Source organism: Microcaecilia unicolor, chromosome 2 (assembly GCF_901765095.1).
Source record: "Microcaecilia unicolor chromosome 2, aMicUni1.1, whole genome shotgun sequence".
Taxonomy (NCBI): domain Eukaryota; kingdom Metazoa; phylum Chordata; class Amphibia; order Gymnophiona; family Siphonopidae; genus Microcaecilia; species Microcaecilia unicolor.
The window spans coordinates 337,199,406-337,224,946 of NC_044032.1; the positions used below are offsets into that span (position 1 = coordinate 337,199,406).

General features: G+C 46.0%; 1 non-coding gene across 1 annotated transcript; it reads right to left on the reverse strand.

Annotated features, from left to right (window-relative positions):
• Positions 1-1,721: 1,721 nt before the first annotated feature.
• LOC115463874 lies at positions 1,722-1,908 on the reverse strand. Its single transcript, XR_003941147.1, has one exon. It is a non-coding gene; the product is annotated as a U2 spliceosomal RNA (small nuclear RNA).
• Positions 1,909-25,541: the final 23,633 nt, after the last annotated feature.

Consider the following 25,541-nt stretch of genomic DNA (forward strand, 5'->3'; position numbering starts at 1 on the left):
GGTTCAGTTTAATTTTTGTCTAAATAGAAAGTTTATTATTACTTTTTCTATAGTGGATTAGGGTGTATCTGTGTTTGTGAAAAAGACATGGCTTTCGGTTGGCATTGACTGCAGGATCGACGATCTGTACTAATCTGTCTTACAATAGGTGAATTGATGTTCTAGTGTTCACTGTAGTGTTTAAGATGCTTTCCTTTTCCTTGTGTGACTCGTACAAATTACTGCTTATGGTATGGTATAATTGCTCTATATATAGGTCCTGAGTGTTTTGTATTCTCGGTATGCCTAGTACTGGATTTGGGGGGGGGGGGAGGGTGTTAAAAAATGACTGGCCCCGGGTGTCAACTACCCTAGCTACGCCACTGTTAAGCAGCTATGGGTGTCATGCTCCTCACTTGTTTCCAGAAACTCCCTATGGGCTCTGTCAGTCTCTCATCATGCCTGAGGAATCTCTTTTACTTCCTGGAATGCTGCATTTCCTTTTTATAGCTCTGCAAGAGGGCACTGACTGATGACATCACATCCTGCCTAGGAATAAATAAGGAAATTCTTCACTCTCAGCAACAGGCTTCTTGGTGTCCTGCTGACTCCAGTGGTGTTCCTGCATTCCTGCCCGTCTGCATGTACATGCCTGCCTTGTCCTGTTCAAGTGTCTTGCCCTGTTCCAGAGATCCTGCCTGTCCTTGCCCTGACATTGCAGTTGCCAGTATTTCTGCCTGTCTGTTCTTGCCTGGCCCTGTTCCAGTGTCTCAGCCTGTCTTTTTGAGTGCCTGTGTAACCCACTGTTATATTTGAGCCCTGTGTTGGAAGAACCCAGAATAGAAATAATCATGAATCCATCTCACACTGGAGGATGTCCTGATTCGTGGAGCCACAGTGTGGGGTGCAGCTGATGAAGTACTATTTAAGGAAAGGGCAGTGCTGTGAAACTTGTCCTTGGTTGCCTATATCCAAGAAGTTCATAACCCCAACCAAGTGACCCGTTGGAGTTAAAGAGGGTACCTGCTAAGAACCTTGAGAGAGGAGCAGGATTTAAGCTTACTGTTAATCACCTGAGCTGTACTGAGTAGTCAACCTGCATGCTGGAGATTGGGGAGTCTCACCGCAACCCGGGCTTAAGGGTAGGATGCTGTCTTTCCACAGCTGGTGATTCCTTTCAGGGTGGAATCCTGTAAAGCTTGGACAGTGAATGCTGGATCCAGTTCTCCATTGATGTTGACTTATACCTTGGAGAAAGTGATTGTGAAGTACTAATTGGTTGCAGGTCAGTTGAAAAGTGTTATGTATGAGTGCATAGCCCAATAAGGAAAAGACCAAGTGCTCGTGTGACTTTATAAGATCAGAGATGCCATCAAAGTCGAGCCCTGTGAATCCCTAAGACCATTGTTACAGAGTTCTTCTGGTTGTAAAAATGCTCACACCTGCCTGCTGTTCTGAGGACAAATTTCCACCAAATCCAGAGGTCGTGGGATTGAGTCCAAGCTGGTCAGGAGTGGAATCAAATTCAATTCCAGATGGGGGTAAGCAAAGGCCTGCAAGGGTAACAGAAGGGAAAAGAACAGGGTGGGGGTGGGGAAAAAGAGGTATCCAGGGAGTAGCTGCACATGCATCCTAAAAGCAAAAGTGACTCTAGAAGACCTCATCAGTCTGCTGCAAAAGCACGTCAGAAAAAAACCTCCAAGAACCAGGCTCTGTATTTTACTTCTCTGATTTTCCGTATAAGGAAGTGCACCGTGCCTGGAAGTACGGCAATACCAGGTCGATGCATGGAGCAGACGAAGCAAACTCCAGTTCCGTCTCCCTGTGCCAAAAATCCATTTAATATAAGATCCCCGGATAGGGGACATATCAGATATTAAACTAATAAGAACAGATACTTTTTTTCAAAATGTTTATTCAGAAACTAAGAATATAAACTAAACAGAAAAATAAAAATACTTTTAGTCTGAGGAAAAACAAAAAGAAAAACTTTTACAACACCAAAGCCACCCCATCAGCGCTAACCCTTTTACATTTTCAAAATGCCCATTCAAAAGCTAGGAACACAAACTCAACAAAAAACAGCACTTGCATTTTGAGCAAATACAACAAGTACAAAAAAAAAATTAGTACATACACCTAAGCCACACCCCTGGCCAATCTATTCAGCAAGGGGGAAACTAATAGCCACTTTGGAGAATACTAAAGAATTAACCTCAGCAATGCAGAAATAACAAGCTCCAGTGCCAAGCTGAAAATGAGGATCATCCTCCACATATCACGTGTGCCAGCATGAACATCGAGCTCTCCCACAGGGCATCTTTCAGACAGTTAAAAATCCACAGGCATGCACATGAAGTCTTTGAGGCCAGCTGTCCATTCATGACCCCCTCTTCTACCAACCGGATGTCAGGATTCATTGCCTTTATCCAAACAGCAAACAGACTGCGCCACCTACAATGCCAGAAGAAATGAGCAGGTGACTCCTTGCTTCACAGCCCTCCCAGGCACAAGCAGCGGTAGGCGCTAACCTTCTCCAATACAAGAAACTTGTAGGAATACAGCCATGCACAATTCCCCAAGCAAGGTCTTTCTGAGCGTTCAAGAGATACTTGGCATTAACCATCTCCCACACTGCTTTGCATCCCTCTGCACTCAGTTTCCCAACAGGGGACATTCTTGTTTTGCCTGCCAAAAAGACTTTCTCTAGCCCCCGTAATGCAAATGTATTAACACAATCTTTTACCATTTGATAAACATATGGACAAGACTCAGCATGAGGAACAATATGCTGGATCTCCAAACCCCAGCCCTTACAAACAAAAAATTGCAAATAAAACCGGGCAAAATAAGACCATAACCACAATTCTCTATGCACCTCCACCACTGCCTTAAACACACAGACACAATAACTTCACTTCCAAATCAGGCACCTTCCGTCCCCCACACTCAAGCGGGTAGCGCATGACCTCCCGCTTGAGCCGTTCCATCTTCCCACCCCAAATAAAACAGAACATCCGCCTTATCAAAGTCCTCAGCCCCAAGGTACCAACAGGGAAGACAGGGGCAACATCAATGGCAAGAGCTAATTTTTTTTTGTTCCAATATTTTTATTGAGTTTTAGGAAGATAACAAAATGGCTAAAATAAATACAATTAGCCAACATAACAGGATAACAATGACAAAGCATCAGTATACATGCTTAAGTCAAGATTAGACAATAATTATTGCAATAACAAATCATAGTAGTCACAGGAGTATACATACACACATTTCAGCTCTGAGAGAGGTTATTATGTAGTTGATCTAGCAAAGGAGACCATATTTTTCAGCCGCTGCATATTCGTATTTAGCTAATATACACACAGAATTCCACCATGTTAGATCATTTGCTTTGGATAGGTCTTTCCAACAAAAGAAAAGGGTTCTTAAGGCTTGGTATAACAGTATATCCAATAGTTGTGCTTGGTAGCTATCTAGTGGTGATTGTATCATTAGAGATCCTAGAATGACTGTATTATATGATAAAGTGTCCAGGATATTCAAAGTAGATGATACAGAGGGGCATAATCAAACGGCGCTGGCGATCTATTTTGGCGGCGACATAACAGCTGGCCGTAACCACATTATCGAAAGAGATGGCCAGCCATCTTTTCTTTCGATAATACGGTTTCGCCCAGCCAAATGCCAGAGTTCGCCGTGTTTGAGATCGCCGGTTTTGTTTTTCAGCGATAATGGAAAAAATGCCGGACATCTCAATCCCGGCAAAATCCAAGGCATTTGGTCATGGGAGGAGCCAGCATTTGTAGTGCACTGGTCCCCCTGACATGCCAGGACACCAACCGGGCACCCTAGGGGGCACTTCTAAAAATTGTAAAAAAATACACAAATAGCTCCCAGGTGCATAGCTCCCTTACCTTGGGTGCTGAGCCCCCCAAATCCCCCCAAACCCACTCCCCACAACTCTACACCATTACCATAGCCCTTATGGGTGAAGGGGGGGCACCTACATGTGGGTACAGTGGGTTTTGGGGGGTTTTGGAGGGCTCAACACTTAGCACAACAAGTGTAACAAGTGGGGGGGGATGGACCTGGGTCTGCCTGCCTGAAGTGCACTACACCCATTAAAAACTGCTCCAGGGACTTGCATACTGCTGTCAGGGAGCTGGGTATGACATTTGAGGCTGGCATACAGGCTGGCAAAAAAGGTTTTTATTTTTATTTTTTTAGTGTGGGAGGGGGTTGGTGACCATTATCCGTGAAAGGCAGCCATCTGGTAGCCACGCCCATGCCCGCCCATGCCCCGCCTTCGCTACGCTGCCGACATGCCCCCTTGAACTTTCGTTGGCTCGGCGACAGGAAAGCGGCGATGGTGTCAAAAAAGCAGCTTTCAATTATACCAATTTCGCCGCTTTTGAGAGATCGCCGGCCATCTCCCGATTTATGTCGGAAGATGCCCAGTGATCACTTTCGAAAATAAGCCTGACAGTGTCCCATACAGAGTTCCAGTATTCTTGAATGATTGGGCAAGAGTAAATAATGTGTTTAAGATTTCCATCATCCATTTCACATGTCCAACATTTATTCATATTGTTAAGAGTTAAAAGCAGCATCAAAAAGGTGGGCTTTTAGCTTAGATTTGAAGACGGTCAGAGATGGAGCTTGACATACAGGCTCAGGAAGTCTATTCCAGGCATATGGTGCAGCAAGATAAAAGGAACGGAGTCTGGAGTTAGCAGTGGAGGAGAAGGGTGCAGATAAGAGAGATTTTCCCGAGGAGGAATGTAGGGAGAGATGAGAGTGGAGAGGTACTGAGGAGCTGCAGAGTGAATGCACATAGGTCAACAAGAAGAGTTTGAACTGTATGCGGAAATGAATAGGAAGCCAGTGAAGTGACTTGAGGAGAGGGCTAATATGAGCATAACGACCTTGGCGGAATATTAGTCGTGCAGCAGAATTTTGAACAGATTGAAGAGGAGAGAGATGGCTAAGTGGGAGACCTGTGAGAAGCAAGTTGCAATAGTCTAAGCGAGAGGTGATAACAGCGTGGATGAGGGTTCTGGTAGTGTGCTCAGAAAGGAAAGGACAAATTTTGCTGATATTATAGAGAAAGAAACGATAGGTTTTAGCAGTCTGTTGAATATGTGTAGAAAAGGAGAGGGAGGAGTCGAAGATGACCCCAAGGTTACGAGCTGATGAGACAGGAAAGATGAGAGTGTTATCCACAGAAATAGAGAATGGGGGAGGAGGAGAGGTTGGTTTAGGGAGCATAGGCGGTCAGTGGCCCAACTGTTTGGGGAGGCTAAAGGGGGTGGGGTTAGGGGGTGGGGCCAGGGGTGGAGCTTAAATCCATAATTGTCTGATAACACACAGAAAAAATAAATAAATAAAAGTCACAATTAATACCTTTTATTAAATTTAGATATAGATATGTATCATATGTCAAAGAATAAAGTGGTTGCTGAAAGCATATACTAACCACAATCGCTCAACTACAAAACACTATGCACACCTTTGTGCAAAAACACACTCAGAACCTTACTGTACCATAAATATTACACTAGGCAGAACCTAATATACCAATATACCACCCATACAGAAAATGCAGACCGTCAACAATATGAAACAAGGGATCATATCATCACAATTCTCATGTAGAGCCACAAAACATCCTAATTCATGTTTAATGTGGGATAAAATGCCATACATAAGTAAATAAATATAAACATTTAATGTTGAGCACCTTATCTCAAAGTGGACATATTCCAAACACTATAATGAAGATAAAATGATCTTTTCTACCTTTGTTGTCTGGTGACTTTGTTTTTCTGATCATGCTGGCCCAGTATCCGATTCTGCTGCTATCTGTCCTCTTAACTTCGTTTCCAGGGCTTCCTTTCCATTTATTTCTTTACTTTCTGCCTTTCTTCTTCATTTCTTGTCCTCGCTCCCCTGCCCCCCTCCAGCTTTCACTGCTGCTATTTAAACCCCCCAGATCAGCAGGACTGGCAGGAGAACTACTACTAATACTATTTAGCATTTCTATAGAAACAGCTGATCCATCCTGCTGTGGCTGGGGAGGCATAGCCTCCCCAAGCCTCTTATACCGGGTGCCTATGTTAGGGGGAAAGATAAGAAGCTCAGTCTTGGTCATGTTTAGTTTCAGTTGGTGCTAAGACATCCAGGCAGCAATGTCAGACAGGCAGGCTGATACGTTGGCCTGGATTTCAGCTCAGATTTCTGGTGTGGAGAGGTAGATCTGGGAGTCATCAGCATAAAGATAATACTGAAAATCATGGGATGAGATCAGAGTACCAAGGGAAGAAGTATAGATGGAGAAGAGAAGAGGTCCCAGGACAGATCCCTGAGGTACACCAACTGACAGTGGGATAGAAATAGAAGAGGATCCGCTAGAGTATACACTAAAGGTACGCTGGGAGAGATAAGAAGAAAACCAAGAAAGAACAGAGCCCTGAAATCCAAGTGAGGACAGCGTATCAAGGAGTAGGCTGTGATCAACAATGTCAAAAGCAGCAGATAGATCGAGAAGGATGAGGATAGAATAGAGACCTTTGGATCTGGCTAGGAACAGATCATTGGAGACTTTAGCAAGCGTTGTTTCAGTTGAATGAAGGGGGCGAAAGCCAGATTGAAGTGGATCAAGAATAGCTTGAGATGAAAGAAAGTCAAGGCAACGGCGATGAACAGCATGTTCAAGTATCTTGGATAGGAAAGGGAGGAGGGAGATAGGGCGATAGTTGGAAGGACAGGTAGGGTCCAATGAAGGTTTTTTAAGGAGTGGTGTGACTACGGCATGTTTGAAGGCATCAGGAACAGTTGCAGTGGACAATGAAAGATTGAGGATATGGCAGATAAACGGGATGACAGTAGGAGAGATAGTGTTAAGTAGATGTGTGGGAATAGGATCAGAGGAACAGGTAGTTAGTTTCGAGGAGGAAAGAAGATATGTAGTTTCCTCTTCAGTGATTTCAGAAAAGGAAGAAAAGGAGGAAGGAGTTGGAGGGGAATATATCTGGAGTTGCTTGGTCGGCTGTGGAGGCAACTGGAAAGGGTATTCTGGGTATGCCAGCTCGGACTCCGCGAGCACAGAAGAAACACGGAGCGAAGCATGCAGCCAAGGTGGCGACCAGTGAAACACCCGCAGGGGAGACTTCACAGCAGGCCCCGCCAATGATCGCACTGCAGGAAGCAGCGATAAAGGAAATAATGAGGCATATGGCAGCGGTGTTAGATGATAAGCTGTCAGCCCTGCACGCTTTCATGGACGATCTGAAAGAAAATATCACAGTGCAAGGTAACCGCATACAACATACTGAAGAGCGGATATCCCTTCAGGAGGGTCTGGCGAATGCAATGAATTCGCAGATAGTTGCGCTGGAGAAGAGATGCAAAGTTCTGGAGGACAAGGTAGAAGATCAAGAGAGTAGGAGTCAGAGGAACAATATCAGGCTGGTGGGAATCCCGGAAAGTGTGAAGGAGAAAGATTTGTGGGAATTGGTGGAGTCGTGGCTGCCTCGGGAGCTGGGCCTTGAGGTCGAGGGGCAGAACCTGCGGGCTGAAAGGGGGCCTTCAAGGAGCTGAACAGCAGGCCGCGGCCGGTGATTGCCCGTATTTTCAACTATGCTGAAAAGGCTCAGCTGATGGCCAGCGCAGGACTTTGGTACATAATGGTGTGAGTATACTGACATTCCAGGATTTTTCGCAGAGTATCTGAGATGCGCAAACGCTTGTCACCGTATTGCTCCCAACTCTACAATAAGGGAGTGAAGTTTTCACTGCAATATCCTGCCAAGGTCCAAGTGTTGCATGAGGGTACTGTATTGTTTATGGAGAATCCCGACAAGATTAGAGCCTTTATGGACAAATTGCAATGAGAAGTGTTGTGGTGTGGATGGATGTTGGTGGAGGCTGTGAGGGGATTGTTCCATTTCGGCAAAAGTAATGGGCTACTCGTGGGATCATATCAACCTACACATTCTACAGGGAATTGGACGAAGGCCTGATATTTTTTCAGCAAGTCAGGATGTTTATTGTTGGGAAAGAGCGCTGGGAGATTTGCAGCATCAGAGCGTACCCTCGCCTGTGGAACTGCAGATCAGACGGGATGAAGTTGAGATGTTTCAAAGTTTTGTTTGCGCTTTTTTGCTCTGTTTATGTTTTGGCTATTTGGGGTTATATAATTTTATATGTGCAGGTTTTCATATGCATTTTCTATAATAGTATCACAATCTTCAGGGAGGGATGTTTATAGTGGGTTGGTTATAGCATGGGGAGGCTGCAGACATAATAGACATGGGGAACATGGAGGAGGAAGAGTGGCTAAAGCATCAGGTCTAAATGGAGTACTTAATGGTGAGGGCCCAATACTTACTAGTCTTATTGTGGAGAGCTGATCATAAGCGTACTGATGTGTATTTTTTCTCTAGCATAAATTTGCAGTAGGTACGATCAGACAGAATTATGGTACGTTTGACCCATGTTATTGACACAGGTTGGAAAGTCACAGGGAACTACGGGGGTCAGATAAATCAATGCACAGTGTAATGATGAAGTGTGGGTTGGAAGGGGGCAAGGGGAGGGAGGAAGAGGCAGGGGAGCAGCTTTCTTTGGAGGGGATTGTAATACTGGAGATTCTAGGAGGGGGAGGGTGGACAGGGGAATAGAGTGATGGATGAGGAGAAGTGCATGGAGGAGGATAAGGTACTTAAAGGTTGTCTTTGTAGAGGGGGGGAGTGGGGGATGGGGGACAGGGGAGGGGTTTAAGGAAGTGGGGGGGGGGGGGGGTTGGGAGACTACTCTTGGAGGTAGGGCAGTTTGGCTGGGTGAGTAACTTGCAGCAGGAAGCACATTTGAAATGAGGAAGGAAGGAGGTGATGAGCTGGCACATCACCCCAGGAAAACTATGGGAAGTCTTGTTACATGGTCTATATCTCTTTTTCTCATATGAGTAATTTGGGTCACTGAATGTTGATGGGATTCATTCTCCCATAAAATGAACTAAAATTCTGTCCCATTGCTCTAAGTAGACATACTATTTTTGCAGGAGACGCGTCTCTCTCAAGTGGAGCAACAAAAATTAAAGAGAGGGTGGGTAGGAGAGGTAGTTTCCACGTCTTTCAATAGTAGGCAACGGGGCATTGCTATTTTGATCCACAAGAAGCACCATGTTTGTATGCACAAATTGGTTCAGGACCCAGGGGGTAGATATGTTATATGGCTGGGAGAGGTAGTGGGCCAGAGGGTTGCTCTTTGCTCTGTATACGCACCAAATGTATATTCACATTCTTTTTTTTTCAGGTCTCCTTGCGCAGCTGGTGGCAGTTAATGGATACCAACTGGTGTTGGGTGGGGATTTCAATATCTCGGCGGACTCCCTAATAGATTGCAAACCTGCAAAACCCAGACCCCCAGCCTGGAAAGATAAGGGGGTGAATTTTTTGATGCGTGAGCTGGGCCTGTTGGATGTCTGGAGATTGTTACACCTGGAATCTCATGATTACACCTTTTTTTCCCAGGTATATGGTGTGCACGCACGGCTTGATTATCTGCTTTTGGATTCCTCTCTCCTTTCGAAGATAGTAGCGGCAGATATTGTAGATGGTACAGTGTCAGATCATTGCTTAGTATGGGTAGATGTAAGATAACAGCAGCAAGGGGGGGCCCGACTGTGGCGGATGAATCCCACATTATATTTGGATCTTGAGTTCCGTTCTTTTTTGATGAAAATGTGGGATAACTATCTAAAGGATAATGATCCTGAGTCAGTAGACCCCATTACGTACTGGGAAGCGGGTAAGGCAGTATTGCGGGGGCACATATTGGCTTATGTAGCAAAAACCCGTAAGGAAAAAGAGCACCAGTTAGTTACTCTGTCAAGTCAACTGCAGCAAATGCGGGGGAAACATATCACTACTAAAGCTGAGGGAGCGAAAGGGAATACTATGCAATCCGTAGGCAGATAAATGATCTTTTGAACGCCAGAGCATTACAAGATATCCAAATGTATAAATATAATCTTTATAGGTGGGGAAATAAAGCGGGGAAGTTGTTGGCTGCTCTAGTTAAAAATAGAGGGGCAAAAAAGATTATTACCAAGGTAAGATCAATGGAGGGTGGGGTGGTAACAGCAGTTGAGGATATACAAAAAGAGTTTGTGAAATTTTATAAAGCGTTCTATGATAAAGGAGACATGGATAAGGGGCAGAGAGATGATTTTTTTTCATGATCTGAATCTCCCTCAGCTGTCGCAGGAGCAACGGGATGCTCTGAATGCTCCGGTGACGGGGGTAGAGGTTGGGCAGGCGATTAAGCGTTTAAAATTAGCAAAGGCACCGGGCCCGGATGGGTTGTGGCCTGAGTTTTACAAAATCTTGGGATTGAAAATCTGTACACCCTTCCAGGAGCTGTGTCATCATTTATGTGTAGAGGGGGAGGCGGGGAGGGAATTGACGCATGCACATATTGTGGTGCTCCCAAAACCTGGGAGAGATGAGGAATTGCTGGGGTCTTATCACCCAATCTCCCTTCTCAACCAAGACATAAAGCTTTTTGCGAATATTCAGGCTCATAGGCTGGGGAAGGTGTTACCTCTATTAATACATGCGGATCAAGCAGGATTTGTACCGGGTAAATACGCTTCTTCTAACGTCCTTCGGGCATTAACAGTATTACAGAGATTGGGAGGTACTCCAGGAGATGCTATCATTGTGAGTTTGGATGCGGCGAAAGCGTTCAACAAAATCATATGGGACTACTTGTTTTGGGTGCTTCCTCAATTTGGGATTATGGGTGCATTCTTGGGGGGGATCAGAGCTTTGTACAGTAACCCTACAGCCCAAATATTGATCAACGGAGCATTATCCGTGACATTTGGACTGGATCAGGGTACTAGGCAGGGATGCCCACTTTCACCCATGTTATTTGTATTATCACTTGAACCGTTTGCTGTAAAAGTCAGGCAGTCCAAGCAGGTGCAAGGTATCAAGGTAGGACGACAGAAGCTCAAAATCAATCTGTTTGCTGATGATATGCTTGTATATTTAGATCAGGCTGCCACGTCAATTCCTAATTTAATAGCATTGCTTATGTAGTTTGGGTCTTTTTCGGGGTTAAGAATAAATTTAGACAAGTCGGAGGCTTTAGCCGTCTCTTCACCGTGTGCATATCAGCGGATGACGTTTCCTTTTACCTGGTCCTCGGGCACTTTAAAGTATTTAGGAGTGTATCTTCACAGAGATTTAAGAGAAATATACCGGCGGAATATACAGGACAAGCTAAGCAGTATTAAAGCGCTGTGCCACAGATGGCGCGAGTTGCCACTTTCATTGCTAGGTAGGGTGGCGCTAGTGAAAATGGTAATGTTGCCAAAGATCTTGTACCCTTTGCAGATGTTGCCACTCTGGATTGCGAAAAGTGATGAACTTTATAACAGAGGATTCATTGGAACTTTTCTTTGGGGGGGTCATGGGGCTAGAATTGGATTTGTTAAACTTACGCAGTCTAGAGCAAGGGGTGGGTTAAATTTGCCAGCTCTTCGATTGTATAATGTGGCTTGCTTGATTCGTTGGATCAATGAGATGCATACAGGGGCCGGGAGGTTCGCACCACAATCTATCTGGGAGGAAGGGTCCTTGTCGTATTCGATCTTTAATCGGTTGCAGGCACCAGCGGGTCGTAGGGAAGATCTGCAGCCCATGATACGTCCACTAAAACAAGCTTGAGATTGGTAGAGAAGGGGGAATAGGGGGTGCATTGGGGCCTTCCCCTTATTTGACGGCGGTCGACAATCCCCCCCCCCCCCCCCCCCGTCCCTTCATGGTCTCCCAGCCATGCTGTCCCTTCCTGGACTCCCATCCCTGCTCTTCCAAGTAAGTAGTAATCTCAGGTGCTTATTGTGTTTATACCTGTTTTTCATATCCTCAGGAGCACAGTTTGCTTCCTCTTCACTATCCCTCCACATGTAGTGAAACCTCGAATGTTTTTTTCTTTCAGCCTGGACAAGCCATCCGCCCCCCCTTTCCCTTCCTGGTCTCATGGGCCTGCTGTTCCGAGTAAGTATCTCACGTGATTGTGTCCCATGCACCTCTCTCAATAGTTGGTATTCTTTCATGCACACTTATGGCAATTTCAACCTTTACTTTTTTTTTTTAATCACAGGGAGGACCACAGAACACCCTCCTGTACCTCCCCTGTGTGGCAGCCTCTCTCTCAATAGTAAGTATCATAAGTACATAAATACATAAGTACCGTCATACTGGGAAAAGACCAAGGGTCCATCAAGCCCAGCATCCTGTCTCTGACAGCGGCCAATCCAGGCTTCAAGAACCTGGCAACCCCCCCCCCCCCCAAAAAAAAAAAAAAAAAATTAATAACGTTCAATAGACTTTTCCCTCAGGAATCTGTCCAGACCCCCTTTAAATTCCGTAAGGCCAGCTGCTGTCACTACATTCTCCGGCAGCGAGTTCCAGAGTCTAACTACACGCTGAGTAAAGAAAAACTTTCTCCTATTTGTTTTAAATCTACCATATTCTAGCTTCATCTTGTGTCCCCTGTTTTGTTGTTGTTTGAAAGTGTAAACAAATGCTTCACATCTGTCCGCTCGAATCCGCTCATTATCTTGTAGAATTCTATCATATCACCCCTCAGCCGCCTTTTCTCCAAGCTTAAGAGCCCTAACCTTCTCAGCCTTTCCTCAAAGGGAAGTCGTTCCATTCCCTTTATCATTTTTGTGGCCCTTCACTGCACCTTCTCTAATTCCTTTATATCTTTTTTGAGGTGTGGTGACCACAATTGGACACAATACTCGAGGTGCGGTCGCACCATGGAGCGATACCACGGCATTATAACATCCTCGTGTTTGTTTTCCAACCCTTTCCTAATAATACTCAACATTCTGTTCACTCTCTTATCATTGACAAATAAAGTAAAAACCAGTTTCACAGATGCATTTATTTGTTTCGTACATTTGTTTCCCCTATTTTACCTCCTATTTGATGGGTTTGCGTTCTCTTTGTCTCAGTAGTAAACTAGTACATGTTCACTACTTAAAGATTTTTTTCTGTTGTTTCCTCACAGCCCCAGTTATCAGCTGTGGTATTACACTGTTCCCACCCCCCTAACAACATTCACTGATGCATGCGTTCTGAATTCACAACAGATTTTTTTTTTCTGTTTTAAAGGTGCAGTGAAACAGCAAGATCCTGTGTGACGGTGCAAGTGAAACACCTTGAAAAGCAAAGTTTGTCTGTTTATTAATGCATTTCTTTAAGTTATTGTACCCCTCAGAAGGGTTTACTCACAAGTTTTTATTTGTGTGATATAAATAAATGAACATTTCAAGTATTCATACAGATTGTATTGTCTTGTCTGATGAATTACATATCAGCTGTGGTTTAAATAAAGCTATTTTTTTTGTTACATTTGTACCCTGCGCTTTCCCACTCATGGCAGGCTCAATGTGGCTTACATGGGGCAATGGAGGGTTAAGTGACATGCCCAGAGTCACAAGGAGCTGCCTGTGCCTGAAGTGGGAATTGAACTCAGTTCCTCAGGACCAAAGTACACCACCCTAACCACTAGGCCACTCCTCCACTCATATATGCCTTCTATTTTCTACCTTGGTAACTCATATAGGTGGCTACACAGGCTGAGGAACTCTGGAAAAGTACTCCTGGATCAGCTGCTGGTGCACGGCATTTCCCCTGGTTACATCAGATCCTCTGTCCAAGGGGGTTATGTCCACTTCTGGAGGGACTACAATCTCAATCTCTAGGTGATGCTTCAGTGCGATGTTATGCAGCATGCAGCACACAGTCACTATATCCGCCACCTTATCAGTGGAATATTTCAGGGATCCATCAGAAATGTGCAAGCAGCGAAACCGGCTCTTTAGTACCCCGAAAGTCCGCTCAATAGTACATCTAGTCGAGATGTGTGACTTGTTGTAGCGCTTCTCTGCCTCCGACCGGGGCATTGCGAGCGGGGTCAGTAGCCATGTTTTAGATCCATATCCGGCATCCCCTGCAGGAACACAACAATACATTGCTATCAACACATAACAGTATGCTAAACAAAGGCCTCTCACCTTAAAAGTGTAGTGCCACTTTTAAAACGGGTGTCATATGCATACCCTCCAGAACCACTGCCACATCTGTTAGAAAACAAAAAAACACTCACCAAGAAGCCACCCTTGTCCGAATTGCCCCTCTGCAAACTTCTTTCCCAGCACACTGTTAGACAAGATGTAAGAATCATGGCAGCTCATAGTAACATAGTAGATGACGGCAGAAAAAGACCTGCATGGTCCATCCAGTCTGCCCAACAAGATAAACTCATATGTGTATACCTTACCTTGATTTGTACCTGCCTTTTTCAGGGCACAGACCATACAAGTCTGCCCAGCAGTATTTCCCACCTCCCAACCACCAGTCCCGCCTCCCATCACTGGCTCTGGCACAGACCGTATAAGTCTGCCCTCCACTATCCTCGCCTCCCAACCACCAACCTCTCTTCCCCCACCTGCTCCGCCACCCAATTTTGGCTAAGCTTCTGAGGATCCATTCCTACTGCACGGGATTCCTTTATGCATATCCCACGCATGTTTGAATTCTGTTACCGTTTTCATCTCCACCACCTCCCGCATAAAATTAATAGTGACTTACCAAAAATGCAAGGAAGTCAAGGGTCCATCAAAGAAACAGCCTCTGTGGGAAACGGGCTTGGTTCCACCCCCAGCTGTTCCTGCTGCTTCCTTCTATTGGCCAGCTGACATCCTAGAACGCCCATCTCCCTGAAGATGGACTCTCATTGGCTGGCTGCTGTCCCAACTCCTCCTACCTGCAGGGCTTCCCTGTAGGGAGGAGGAGTTAGGACAGCAGCCAACCAATGAGAGTCCATCTTCAGGGAGATGAGCGTTCTAGGATGTCAGCCAGCCAATAGAAGGAAGCAGCAGGAACAGCTGGGGGTGGAACCAAGCCCTGATGCTGCTGATTCTTCACAGAAGAGCCAGAGCAGCAGAGAGGTTTTTCCCACTTTTTCCCAGTAGCGGGAGGCAGGGAGCTGCAATACAGGTATGCCCATCCAAAAAAAAGTGCTTTTGTGATTGCAAAAAAAAGAAAAGGTTAAATCTACTGCTTTCATACACACAGCTTGTCTGTGTGTATGAGAGCCTTCTGTAGCATGCACAGAGCAGCCACACATAGCGATTGACTGTTCTACGCATGCTCAGCTCACCGATTTGCTTCCCCCATTTCGCATGCAAATGAGCTAGGTCGCAAAAGCAATGAGCAGCTCATTTGCATGCAATTTTCTTTGTGAATCCCTCTGTTTCTAAATTTTTACCGATTTGGAAACGCAGACGGATCCCTAATGGGACCTTTGTGCATCTGGCTTTGAGTACCTTTAATGTGCAAAATGTTATGGCAGGTGCAACAGTCTGCTTGCGCTGTATAGTGTAAGAATACTGCTCCCCATAAGATAGGTGCTCAGTGCATGGACCCCTGATTCCTCCCCAATGCCCCCCAAATTTTAAGGTATCCCTGGAGGTCCAGCAGACCCCGATCCCCACAAGACCTTAAAAAAATCTCCCTGGTGTTTCAGCGGACACCCACCATCATCTACTGATGTCTTGGTGGTCCGGTGGACCTCCCGGCTCCCCCCCCAAATCTCCATGGTGATGGGCCAGACCCTCCCTGATCGCTGCAGAGCCCTGGTATTGTGGTGGGATTCCCCTCCACCCAACCCCCTCCCCCCAGACTCCTGCAGTGCCTTTGGCATTGGAGGCGGGGGGGGGGGGGGGGAAACAACTGCCTCCTCCCTTCAGCCTTTGGGCCTGCCCTACTCAATTCGATGGCACCCAGCCTGGGATGCACTGGGAAGGACCTAGTGGTTAAAGCACTGTCTTGACATGCAGAGGTGCCCAGTTCAAAGTGACTTGGGGAAGTCATTTAACCCTCCATTTCCTCAGGTACAAACTTAGATTGTGAGCCCTCAAGGGACAGGGAAATACCCAGTGTACCTGAATGTAACTCACCTTGAGCTATTACTGAAAAAGGTGTGAGCAAAATTAAAATAAATACTACAAAGCAAAGATTACAGCAGATATTCAGAGCAATGACTGGGTTAGATTCTGAAATTTTGATAACACGTTGTTTTTCAGAGTTGGCAAGACGTTCTCCTAATTCCTGGTCTGTGTGCTAAGTTATTTTTCTTCTATAATGGTGTAATATTTTCAATGATACCATGGCTGGTAAAAGGGGTGTGTCTACTGTGGTGCGGAGCCATAGTGATCCCGCCTCTGGATGGGTGGGGGCACCGACTAATAGGCTGCAGGAGGGCGCTAGAAACCCTAGGGCCGGCCCTGGAAGAAAGGAGGAAAGTAAAGAAATAAATGGAAAGGAAGCTCTGGAAACGGAGTTAAGAGAACAGATAAAGAGCAGCAGAATCAGAGACTGGGACCAATATGGCTAGAAAAACAAAGTCACGACAACAAAGGTAGAAAAAATCATTTTATTTTCATTTTAGTGTTTGGAATATGTCCAATTTGAGAATTTACATCTGCTGTCTTATTTTGCACTGGGTTTACTGGAGCTGTAAGAGCTTACAGAAATTATTTATAATGAAAAATAATCATGTTTTTTTGTCTTCTATACTAGTATAATATTTTCAATGATGTCCGTTTATATGCGCCATGGCTGGTATAAGGGGTGTGGCTATCGTAGGGGTGGAGCCATATGTGGTGGCCCCACCCATAATGAGTACCGGCACCTTTTTTTCTACAAAAAAAGCACTGGTTTTAGTGGCTCTTTACCAGGAAAAACATAATCTCTGCATGTCCCTATAACCAGCCCCTCCAAATGACACACTGATTACGATTTATAACAAATTACTACTCTACCTATGAAAAGTTATTCCGTTCTGTGTACTGTTTGAAAGCGACAACGTGGACGCAGCAGCTCATAGGTTTGCTGGCTTTTGTTTTGAAAGTAGGACGATGACGGGGAAGCGGAAACTGAGACTGACCTAATTGGTCACCTGGCTATTAAATCTCCTTGGGGCAGCGGGCGCACAGACTCTGTCTAAGCACTCTCTCTGATTTGCAGACACTAGGTCAGATGACTGATGCTGGCCCGTGCATGAATGCAGCAGATAGTAACATACATAGTAACATAGTAGATGATGGCAGAAAAAGACCTGCACGGTCCATCCAGTCTGCCCAACAAGATAAACTCATATGTGCTACTTTTTGTGTATACCTTGATTTGTACCTGTCCTCTTCAGGGTACAGACCGTATCACTCAGATTAGGTCGCTTTGGTTCTTGTTTTCTCTCCCGCTGCCCACCCCACCGTGACTCTGCAATCCGTGCCGGTCTCCCTACCCAGAGGTCCCTGTGACCTATGTCCAGTGACAGTCCAGTGAGTCCACTCCATTTTTACCGTGGGAAAGAGAAGTAGGCTGATGTGTCAGTAGTGGAGCTGTTGTCCCCACTACTGACACTGGGCAATTAGGCTGTGACTCTTCCCTCCTGCACATACCTTTGGTAGACTTGGAATGGACTGGAGAGAGACCCTCCTCCTCACCCTCTCTTACTACTACTTAACATTTCTAAAGCGCTACTAGGGTTACGCAGTGCTGTACAATCAAACATATAAATGACGAGTGACCATACTCACCAGCAAATGCGCAGTAGAGACTTCCCTCTCTGTCCCGCCCCCGCGTCAATACGTGATGACGGGGGCGGGACAGAGAGGGAAACTGCGCAAAGGGGAGTGAGGGAACCGCCGACATCGCTACCGCTCCCCCCCCCCCCGAGGTCGCCGCTACCGCTCCCCCCACCCGGAATCACCGCCGCCGCCGCCCCCCCTCCACCCGGCCCGAGCACTCTCTTCGGTATTGAACTTACATCGCCGACACGCAGCAGGCAGATCAGCCGAGCTCCCATCGGCCATCCTTCCCTGCCTGTGTCCCGCCCTCGCCGACGTTACATCACACGAGGACGGGACACAGGCAGAGAAGGAAGGCCGACGGGAGCTCTGCTGATCTGCGTGCTGCGTTTCGGCGACGTAAGGTCAATAGCGAAGAGAGAGCTGGGGCCGGGTGGAGGGGTGGCGGCGGCGACCTCGGGGGAGGGGGCCCTGCAGCGGCGAGGGGAGGGGGCCTTGGAAAAACCCCATACTAGCCCGTTTTAACGGGCTCAACGGCTAGTTTAACATAGAGGGACGGTCCCTGCTCAAGGAGCTTACAATCTAAGAGACAAGTGAACGGACCATCTCTTATGCTCGTCGGCACTTTCGGCAGCTGATTTGTTGCACTGAGGAAGGTGCCACTGTTGAAAACAGATTTAAACTGTTCTCTGTAGTTAAAGATCCAATTTTCAGAAAGATTCAGGACTACCTGTGTGGGACCTACTGCCTGTTTTCTGCTTTGTACACATATCCACCTTAAGGAGGTGGGCAACCCCAGAATGACATCAGCAAGGGGGGCAGGGTGATGATGAGCTCTGAGCATGCTCTGCTCATCTGTTCTCTTTTCCTTTCAGCGTCTGTAGAAAAGATTCAAAACAAAAGCAGAAATTTACAATCTGGTGGGACTGGAAATCCCCAGATCTGCAGAGGGGCAGAGGAGGGAATTTATATGCGACCCGGAATCAGGTCAGCTTTATCTTTCTAGGAAAAGGGAAATCTCTAGCCTCAATCCATCCCAATTCAGAGGGAAAACAGCAAGGATATGTCTACCCTGGTTCCTGATCAGGTAAGAGTGGCCTAATGGTTAGTGCAGCTAGTTGCAAACCTGCACAACATGGTTCAATTCCCTCTGCTGCCAGATAGCAGTGGGTTGGAAATCAGGTTCAACTCCCTCTGCAGCTCCGCGTGACCCTGGGCAAAGTCACTTTGCCCTCCATTGCCCCAGGTACAATCTATAATTTAGATTGTGAGCCCATTAGGGACAATCCAAAGTACATGTAAATAGCAATTGTAAATTGCATAGTTGCCTCAGGGATCGCTTGTGGTATATTAAGTGCTGAAAATATTATTCTCTGCTGTTGTACATAGGATGCTGGCACTGAAAGGAAAACCTTTTCTGTGCAGCTCTTTCAGCTTTCTATTTTCTTTCCTTATTTGTCTATTTTGGAGTGAAGCAGTAGTCTGGTGGTTGTTGGTAGAAGACTTTAACCTGTTGGAGGTGGATCACAGTGTTCAGTCTGAAGAATTCAAAGACCCCTAGGGGGCCAGGCCACAAGTATTGTTGGGGTCCCTCAAGGATCTGTCCTTGGACCACTTCTTTTCTCGATATACACCTCTTCCCTGGGCTCGTTGATCTCATCACATGGTTTCCAGTACCATCTCTATGCTGATGATACCCAGCTTTACCTCTCCACTCCCGACATCACAGTTGAAACCCAGGTCAAAGTTTCGGCCTGCCTTTCAGACTTCGCTGCCTGGATGTCCAACCGGCATCTGAAACTGAACATGGCAAAGACTGAGCTCCTTGTCTTTCCACCCAAACCCTCTTCTCCTCTTCCCCCACTTTCTGTCTCTGTTGACAACGCCCTCATCCTCCCCGTCTCTTCAGCCCGCAATCTCGGAGTCATTTTTGACTCCTCCCTCTGCTTCTCTGCCCATATCCAGCAGACAGCTAAGACCTGTCGCTTCTTCCTCTATAATATTAGCAAAATTCGCCCATTCCTCTCTGAACAGACCACCCGAACCCTCGTCCACTCGCTCGTTACCTCTTGTCTTGACTATTGCAACCTTCTCCTCGCTGGCCTCCCGCTTAGCCACCTATCCCCCCTTCAATCTGTCCAAAATTCCGCCGCACGTCTTATCTACCGCGTGAACCGATACTCTCATATCACCCCTCTCCTCAAGTTGCTTCACTGGCTCCCGATCCGCTACCTTATACAGTTCAAGCTTCTCCTATTGACCTTCAAGTGCACTCAATCTGCAGCCCCCCATTACCTCTCTACCCTCCTCTCCCCATATGTTCCCACCCGTAACCTCCGCTCTCAGGACAAATCACGCCTTTCTGTACCCTTCTCCACCACCGCTAACTCCAGACTCCGCCCCTTCTGCCTCGCATCACCTTATGCCTGGAACAGACTTCCTGAGCCCATACGCCATGCGCCCTCCCTGCCCATTTTCAAGTCCTTACTCAAGGCCCATCTCTTCTCCCTTGCTTTTGGTGCCTAACCACCTTCCCATTCCTGATACCTACACTGACTACATAGTTTTTACCTTTAGATTGTAAGCTCTCTTGAGCAGGGACTGTCCTTCCCCATGTTTAAACTTGTACAGCGCTGCGTAACCCTGGCAGCGCTATAGAAATGCTAAGTAGTAGTAGTAGAGGGAAGGAGAGCTTAAGGGACCAAAAAGTGCATTCACAATAAGTCTGCTCAGACTCTGTAAAACTGACAAAAACTGTAAATTTCTTATCTCTAACAAAAAGCATTTTGCTTACAGCATTAATTTCACTTCAGCTTAGTGTGTGCTTTACAAAAGCTATCATGCTGCACAAACATGGCACCCAGATTTTATACCACACACTGTAAATCAAATTAACTAACAGCAATTACTGAGCTTGTGTGCCAAACTATTTAGCCAGTAAAATAAGGTGCTCAAACCTTATGCACTAATGTTTAATTAACCTATCAAATTTCTCACAGCTTAGTGGGAATTTACAAAACGTTCAAAGGGCTCAGCAGATACTCCTAGAGAGTTCATTGTAAATATCTTTTAATTTACTACCACTACTACTACTTAACATTTCTAAAGCGCTACTAGAGTTACGCAGCGCTGTACAATTTAACATAGAGGGACGGTCCCTGCTCAAAGAGCTTACAATCTAAGAGACAAATGTTCATGTCTGATAGGGGCGGTCAAATTGGGGCAGTCTGGATTCACTGAACGGTAAGGGTTAGGTGCCGAACGCAGCATTGAAGAGGTGGGCTTTAAGCAAAGACTTGAAGACGGGCAGGGAGAGGGCTTGGCGTAAGGGCTCAGGAAGGTTGTTCCAAGCATAGGGTGATCCGAGGCAGAATGAGTGGAGCCTGGAGTTGGCGGTGATGGAGAAGGGAACAGAGAAGAGGGATTTGTCCTGTGAACGGAGGTTACGGGCGGGAACGTAAGGGGAGATGAGGGTAGAAAGGTAGTGAGGGGCAGCAGACTGAGTGCATTTGTAGGTAAGAAGGAGAAGCTTGAATTGAATGCGGTATCTGATTGGAAGCCAGTGAAGTGACCTGAGGAGAGGGGTGATATGAGTATATCGGTTCTGGCGGAATATGAGACGTGCAGCAGAGTTCTGATCAGATTGAAGGGGGGGTAGATGGCTAAGTGGGAGGCCGGTGAGGAGTAAGTTGCAGTAGTCAAGGCGAGAGGTAATGAGAGCGTGGATGAGAGTTCGGGTGATGTGTTCAGAGAGGAAAGGGCGAATTTTGCTGATGTTAAAGAGGAAGAAGCGGCAGGTCTTGGCTATCTGCTGGATATGTGCAGAGAAGGAGAGGGAGGAGTCAAAGGACTCCGAGGTTGCGGGCAGATGAGACGGGGAGGATGAGGGTGTTATCAACTGAGATAGAAAGTGGAGGAAGAGGAGACATGGGTTTTGGTGGAAAGACGAGGAGCTCGGTCTTGGACATGTTCAGTTTCAGGTGGCAGTTGGACATCCAGGCAGCAATGTCGGATAAGCAGGCTGATACCTTTGCCTGGGTCTCTGCGGTGATGTCTGGTGTGGAGAGATATAGCTGGGTGTCATCAGCATAGAGATGATACTGGAAACCATGAGATGAGATCAGGGAGCCCAGGGAAGAGGTGTAGATTGAGAAGAGAAGGGGTCCAAGGACAGATCTCTGGGGAACACCAACAGATAGGGGGATAGGGGTGGAGGAAGATCCATGAGAGTGAACTCTGAAGGTGCGGTGGGAGAGATAGGAGGAGAACCAGGAGAGGACAGAGCCCTGGAACCCAGATGAGGACAGGGTGGCAAGAAGTAAGTCATGATTGACAGTGTCAAAAGCGGCGGATAGATCAAGGAGGATGAGGATGGAGTAGTGGCCTCTGGATTTGGCAAGGAACAGGTCATTACAGACTTTAGAGAGTGCTGTTTCTGTTGAGTGAAGAGGGCGAAAGCCGGATTGAAGTGGATCGAGGATGGTGTGAGAGGAGAGAAAATCAAGGCAGGGGCTGTGAACAGCACGCTCAATTATTTTGGAAAGGAAGGGTAGGAAGGAGATGGGGCGGTAGTTGGAGGGACAGGTAGGGTCAAGTGATGGTTTTTTGAGGAGAGGTGTGACTACGGCGTGCTTGAAGGTGTCAGGGACAGTTGCAGTGGAGAGAGAGAGGTTGAGGATATGACAGATGGAGGGGGTGACAATATGAGAGATGTTAAGTAAGTTGGTGGGGATGGGATCAGAAGAGCAGGTGGTGCATTTCGAGGAGGAAAGAAGGCGAGCGGTTTCCTCCTCGGTGGTGATAGGAAAGGAGGAGAAAAAGGCCTGGGTTGGTTGGTTGAGGGAGAGGGTTGAAGGGTGAAGAAGAGATGGCTTGGTAGTGAACTCAAGGTTGATCTTTTGCACCTTGTCGCGGAAGTAATCAACCAGTGATTGAGGAGAGAGCGAGGGGGCGTGGGAGCGGAGGGCACTTTGAGGAGGGAGTTAACCTAACCACCACACCTATACTCAGAAATCTAGACTACACCAACTTGACATTTTGTCCTTTAGATTGTAAGCTCATCTGAGCAGGGACCGTCCTTCTTTGTTAAATTGTACAGTGCTGCGTAACCCTAGTAGTGCTCTATAAATGTTTAGTAGTAGTAGAGTTAAGGGTGAAGAAGAGACGATGGGGGTTGGAGCTGAGAGAATTGGTCAATTGTGTGTAATAGTCCTGTTTGGCAAGGAATAGGGAGGAGTGGAAGGAGGATAGCATGAATTTGTAGTGAAGGAAGTCTGAATGGGTGCGAGATTTCCTCCAGAGGTGTTCAGCAGATCGGGCGCAGGAGCGAAGGTAACGGATGCAAGGGGTCAGCCAGGGCTGGGGATTAGTATGCTTTGTGGGACGGGAGGTGGATGGTGCGAGGGTGTCCAGAGCAGAGGAGAGAGTGGCATTGTAAGTGGAGACAGCCTTGTTGACAGACTCGGAGGACATGATGGAGGGGAGGAGATTAGAAATATTGGAGGATAGGGTGGGAGGGTCAATAGCCTGGAGATTCCTGGAGGTAGTGGTTAAAGTTGGACGGGGCTGAGGGGGGGTGAAGAAGTGTGAAGGTGATTAGGTGATGATCGGAGAGAGGAAGAGCTGAAACGTGGAAATTGGAGAGAGAGCCGGAAGAGGAGAGGACGAGGTCAAGACAATGGCCGTCTCGGTGAGTAGGGGTGGTGGAGCAAAGCTGGAGGTTGAAGGAGGATGTTAGAGTGAGGAACTGAGAAGCGTGAGGGTCGGCCTGGTCATCAATGTGTATGTTAAAGTCTCCGAGAATGAGAATGTTAACAAATCCTTCATTTTTATAAAAAATGTATCCATTCCATTTTGCCATGTAGACTCGTGGGTTCAATGGATTTCAGTGCTGGATTTACACACTTTTCTTGTTGGAGCAATCCGTATAAGTGAATCTCATTTTTCCTCACGCTGTTGTTGTATACTTGATCGAGTTGTACCAAATCCACTAGGAGAAGAAGGTAGGTGCAGATTGCTCCAATGAGAGCAATGCTGGATTTATACTCTTAAATCTGTGGAACTTATGGTCTAAATGGCAAAATGGAATGGATACATTTTTAATGAAAATTAAGTCATTTTGTTCATGAATTAAAAAACACTAGTGCACCTCAATAAAAGACCCCCTTAGTGCGTGAGGACTTGCCGACACCTCTTTTATAGGCAGTAAGGGCTCACATGTTAAACACATGCTTATCAGTTAAGGTGCGTCAATGTAGCTGCGCTGATATGTGCTGTCATACCCACTCAGCAAAAAAATTAAATTATTTGAATGCACAGTTTGTGTGCAAGCATTGCTAATGTTACTGTGGGACGCCTTGGTGTATCCCACAGTAAGCCATTTTAATTTGCAGTAAGTGCGTGCCAGCGCTTACTGCAGCGTAGTAAAAGGACCCTTAAGAGTTTTTCTAATGAGCTGTTTTGTAAATGCCCACTGAGCTGTGAGAAATTTGGTAGGTTACTTAAATGATGGCATATAGGGTTTGAACGCCTTATTTTATTGGCTTAAATAATTTGGAACATATTCTCAGTAAATCCTATTGGTTAATTTGATTTACAGCATGTGGTATAAAGCCAGGGCGCCATGTTTGTGTAGCATGATAGCTTTTGGGAAATACACACTAAACTGAACTGAAGTGAGTGCTGTAAGCAAAATGTTTTTTTTTGTAATATTATAAAGATCAGACATTTACACTGTTTTTGTGATTTTTACAGAGTCAGAGCAGGTTTATTGTACATGTATGCGCTTTATGGCCCCTGAAACAGAGTTGCAAAATGTATCTGACAGGCAAAAATTGAATCAATATTTTTAAAGATAAGTTTAGATTTTTTTTGTCATTTTTCACTACCTTGTTTGTATAAAATATGAAGACATTAAGGAGGCTTTTATGCCTATGATACATATTGATACCTAGGGATATGTTTACTAAGGTGTGTTAGCGTTTCTAACGCACCTTTAAATTTAAGGCACGTTAAACGCTAATGCGCCTATACATTTCTATGAGCACATTAGCGTTTAACACATGTAAACAATTTATGCGTGTTAAAAACGCTAACACGCCAATAGCACACCTTAGTAAACATAGGCGCTAAAGTGCTTTTGCACAGGTATATTCTGAGGCTTTTCGTTCTTCAGTTCATTATTATAATAGTGGTATTAGCAACAATAAAATTGTGATTACTGTATTATTGACATAAAGAACTAGTGCCCCCAACTCTGCCATCTCTATTCTTTCTCAACAGATTACAGCCTGATAATATAGCAACACACACACAACACATACACTCTCTCTCTGTCTTCCAACATGAGAGAATTCCAATGTTCCTCTAAGGACCAGGAAGCCTGTTCAAAATATTGGAGATTTAAGGGGACAGAACTCATACTATAATGTACTGGAGATCTTATCTTACTGACAGAGCTCATATAACAAAGTGTATTACAGAAGCATGATTATGAAACTGTGTCTGAGGGTGTCCTTTTTGCTGTTCCAGGCATTGGTTACATTTAAGGATGTTGCTGCTTATTTCTTGGAAGTGGAGTGGGACATTCTGGGAGAATGGCAGAAAAAGCTATACAAGAAGGTCATCAAGGAGATTCATGACATCCTCCTCTCACGAGGTAATTATCAGGCTTATTTTCGAAAGAGAAGGCCACCCATCTTTCGAAACAAATCGCAAGATGGGCATCCTCACAGGGTCACTCAAATTGGTATAATGGAAAGCCGATTTTGGGCGTCCCCAACTGCTGTGCCCCCTAGGGTGCCCGGTTGGTGTCCTGGCATGTCAGGGGGACCAGTGCACTACGAATGCTGGCTCCTTCCGCGACCAAAGGGCTTGCATT